The sequence below is a fragment of the Rutidosis leptorrhynchoides genome, chromosome 4 (assembly GCF_046630445.1).
Source record: "Rutidosis leptorrhynchoides isolate AG116_Rl617_1_P2 chromosome 4, CSIRO_AGI_Rlap_v1, whole genome shotgun sequence".
In the NCBI taxonomy this organism is placed as follows: domain Eukaryota; kingdom Viridiplantae; phylum Streptophyta; class Magnoliopsida; order Asterales; family Asteraceae; genus Rutidosis; species Rutidosis leptorrhynchoides.
Genome location: NC_092336.1, coordinates 350,720,554 through 350,725,781, shown reverse-complemented (window position 1 = coordinate 350,725,781; position 5,228 = coordinate 350,720,554).

The window sequence follows — 5,228 nt, the reverse complement described above, 5'->3', positions numbered from 1 at the left end:
GGTTCTAGGTTTTTACTCCTCTTTTACAGCAATCTTGTCCAAGTAACTTGAGGTAGTAACTTTGTTCATAACCTTATTCGATTCATATATATATAGCTATCTTATTGTATGGTATACAATTTTAACAACAAAAACATAGTTTGAATGATTTCAAACTTGTTTGCAAACTAAATAGATCCTTCTAACTTAACTTTTAAAATACTTCAAGACCTGTAATATAACTTAAATATATGCTAATTTAACAAGGTATAACTTGATTTTTCAAAGAATACCTTAAAAAACTGTTTTTATGACGTCGGAGTGCAACCGGGGGCTGTTTTGGGTTGGATAATTAAAAACCATCTTGAACTTTGAATTGGAGGTTTATATTCTGGAAAAATGATATTTCTTATGAATATGTTAACACATAAAAATTTCATGATTTAATTCATAGTATAAGTATTTTTAGAAAAATGGTCATTAAATAATGTTTTTGTAACAAAAATGATTAACTTCATAAGTTTCACCAAAATTTGACCTATGACCTATGATTTCGAATACAAACTAAGGTATTTACAGTTCATATTCTTAAAGAGGGACTCGATCCAAGGAAGTGGAAAGTTGAATCAACGAAAACGGAGTTGTAACGAAGAAATTATGACCAAAACAAAATCGGATATCCAAGACTAGTTTAGCCACGAAAATAATTGGAGAAAATTAAATAAATCACATCTTCCTAAAGTAACATGATATTTTATACATATGTACTCATAATTTAATTTTATATGGTTCAGGATCACCCGTAAATAATACGAGAAGATTAATCATAAGATCCCATGATTGTACGCAACACGTCATTTGACAACACCGGTACTTTATGTACGCAACACGTCATTTGACAACACCGGTACCATGGGTCAAGATTAATCTCGACCAATACATATACGATGGGGGTTTTATTTATTTCATTGGGGGTTTATTAAACAACTAAATATGAACCATTAAAATTGAATTACTAACATCGGACTGCTAACTACGGACTAAGGAATTATTAAAAGTATTATAAGTATATATATGTGACGATTGTTTAAAAAGAAAAGGTATTGATATATTATATATGGATAGGTTCGTGATATCAATCGGAGACCAAGTCGAAATTACATATCTTCAAGACAAAAGTGAGTATATAGTCCCACTTTTAAACTCTAAATATTTCGGGATGAGAATACATGTATTTTATGTTTTACGCTATGGACACAAGTAACTGAAAAATATATTCTACGTTGAGTTGTACCACTGGCATACTTCCCTGTAGCTTGGTAACTAATATTTACAGCGGTATTGTAAACGCGAATCCTGTTGATAGATCTATCGGGCCTGACAACCCCAACCGGACTGGACGACCAGTATTCAACGGTTGCACAGTACTTCGTTTCGTGACTACACCTTGGTACGGTGTAGTAAGATTTCATAATAAAGGGAATATGCGACGTGATTAAATGTTAAGTATGGTTACCAAGTGCTCAACCACTTAGAATATTTTTATTAAAATGTTTATATATGAAATCTTGTGTTCCATTGTTATAACGCTGCTAGCATCAAACCTATATATCTCACCAACTTTATGTTGACGTTTTAAAGCATGTTATTCTCAGGTATGAATTAAGTCTTCCGCTGTGCATTAGCTCATGTTAAGGATACTACTTGGGACCTTTTAAGCCATGATACAAAGACGTTGCATTCGAGTCATTGGAGTTCAATAGAGAATATAAATAAGTAAATGACAGATTAGGTCATTTGGATATTATGAAATGTTAGACGAAAATGTCAAATATTGATGTAATGATAGTTTGCCTTTTAAGAATAAATGCAACGTTTGTAAAATGTATCATATAGAGGTGATACCACATGAGACGACCCGACCCAATCCATAGGGACGAATACAATAACATATGATATCATTGCGAGGTACTTGACCTCTATATGATACATTTTACAAACGTTGCATTTATTCTTAAAAGGCAAACTATCATTACATCAATATTTGACATTTTCGTCTAACATTTCATAATATCCAAATGACCTAATCTGTCATTTACTTATTTATATTCTCTATTGAACTCCAATGACTCGAATGCAACGTCTTTGTATCATGGCTTAAAAGGTCCCAAGTAGTATCCTTAACATGAGCTAATGCACAGCGGAAGACTTAATTCATACCTGAGAATAACATGCTTTAAAACGTCAACATAAAGTTGGTGAGATATATAGGTTTGATGCTAGCAGCGTTATAACAATGGAACACAAGATTTCATATATAAACATTTTAATAAAAATATTCTAAGTGGTTGAGCACTTGGTAACCATACTTAACATTTAATCACGTCGCATATTCCCTTTATTATGAAATCTTACTACACCGTACCAAGGTGTAGTCACGAAACGAAGTACTGTGCAACCGTTGAATACTGGTCGTCCAGTCCGGTTGGGGTTGTCAGGCCCGATAGATCTATCAACAGGATTCGCGTTTACAATACCGCTGTAAATATTAGTTACCAAGCTACAGGGAAGTATGCCAGTGGTACAACTCAACGTAGAATATATTTTTCAGTTACTTGTGTCCATAGCGTAAAACATAAAATACATGTATTCTCATCCCGAAATATTTAGAGTTTAAAAGTGGGACTATATACTCACTTTTGTCTTGAAGATATGTAATTTCGACTTGGTCTCCGATTGATATCACGAACCTATCCATATATAATATATCAATACCTATTCTTTTTAAACCATCTTGGTTTGATAACCAATGACCCAGATCCGATAACTTTGAAAATACTGACGAAGCAGCATGTTGTAGAAGGTCTTAATGACCAAATATTGATGATAAAAGAAGGAAGTGTTAGGAACGCTCGATAGAAAATTGGTACTGAAAACCGGATTGAACAAACCATGAAGGAGACTCTGAACAAGTTACAAGGACTAAACTTGTACATAAAGAATTATGACGATTCTGTAGCAAACACCTTGCTTCTGAATCTAAACCCTTACGGGTCAATCTTCATCATCATCCTTCGACATTAGAAATTCCAAGATATTATCATATCTTTCATTATAAATATCCTCAATATTTCTGAAGATATTTTCACCACTATCCTTATCTGAAATCATTTATCTCTCTGTAATATCTGCGTTACAATATAAAGGAAACTGTGTTAGTTTCTAAATCCTTCAAGTTTAAAATAGGAATGTTCTGAAGCAGTGTTGGGAACTGATGCATGAACTAGTATAATATAATGAAACTTGATCAACTTCATTATATTACAGTAAGTCATGTTAAGTTTCTAATGGAATATGATGATTCACAGTACCGTCATCATGTGCCATGTTACACGACTTTTACATTCTATCCAATTCCGAAACATATTAAGAACAAATCATCTTGATAGTTCTATTTTCCTGGATATTCTGGTAATTTGACAAATCAAAATCGTGCCATTACCATTCCTTTCTTAGAGCATTAGCTATGTTCATTCCGAATTTTATACCTACGAATTTCGAACTATTGATCGCTTGACTCAAGGACGGGAAGAAGAAACGAAGGGACAAAGTCCCAAAATAGAAATTGGGGTATAGATTACAGCAAATAGGAGAGAGTATTAACTATGGATGACAATGATTATGGAAAACAGAAGCAGGAGCATCGAAATATAAGGAAAGATATCAAACCCAATAACCACCCAGAAACTACAAACCGTGTGTATCAATACGTATGGCGACGTAAAGACACGGGAGAATTAGAAACATTATAATTCCAAGAAAATCATAAAAGTGAATAGATTCTTCTAGCGGTAGATGAAAGAGAAGAATGAAAGATATGAAAGTTAGAAGTATAACAAAAATCAGAACGGGATGAAGCATTTTAAAGGATACCTTAAGGTATGAATTAGAGGAGGAAGAGTAAGAGATGTGAGGTATGGAAGTAAGAAAGGGAAGGAGGTGGATTTATAGTGAAATATCCGACAAAGAAATCGAAACAGATTATCGCATTAAATCAAAGGAGGTCCTGTTTTCTAAATCATCGAAGAACCAAATCTTATTACATAAGATTTTCTTTAAATCCCTTAAATTCTGGAAATCAATCCTAATCTCGACATCGGTTAAAACAATTCTATATTCACTCATTTCATTCTTTTGTGATAGCTTCACTCGTGCGCTTCACATGACCGAATCGTTTTATCCATATCTTCCAATAATGATAAAACTCTATTAATACCTCATATTCGTCATGAAAACATTCCTATTGTTATTTATGACAACCTCTACCAAATTTCGGGACGAAATTTCTTTAACGGGTGGGTACTGTAACGACCCGGATTTTTCCGATCGTTTTACACTTATAAGATTAATATTTACATAAATTAAAACTTACCAACATGATAAGCAATCTAAATTGTTGAGATTTATGATTTTGAAAAGAGTTTTACATAACGTTTAACCGTCTAGTTTGACCGATGATATCACGAACTATACAATATATGTTAATTATACGTTTGTGTATATATATGTATATATACATATTTAACATGATTTAAGGATGTTTAAATATCTCATTTTGTATTAATAACAATAAGTTATAAGTATATTTTGAAACTACTAACTTAAGCTTTCAAAACGATAACTATACGTAACGTTATTTGACATAAATACTTACGACCTATAATGTTTATACATATATCGTATATATAATGTATTTAATCACTTTTAAAGACTTAAATACATAAAACAATATAAGTATATTCACAAAAGATAGCTATATTTGAATCCTCATTCCATTTTTCACAAGATTTCTATACGTATATCTAGAGTATATGTACTCGTATCATACCTAGCTTCTATACGTATTTACTATTGGTATATACACATCAAATCACCACCAACCAGCCCTTGTTCATGCCTTATGTATAAGGTAACTACTTTTGTTATTTAGTATGACAATTTCACATGATTAAAAGATCTTTTCACAAAATTACAAATTTATACACCTTTTACACCACCATAAATACATGCATCCATTTTCAATTTTTGGAACATCATTTCTCTAGCTAAACACACACACTTACTAGCCTCATGTATCTCTAAGAACTCCAGCAAAAATCCTCTCAAGAATCACCTTAAACACCACCATAAAAAGATCAACAAAAACACTACAAAAATACAACTTTCAATTCAAGTTTATGTCTTAAGTT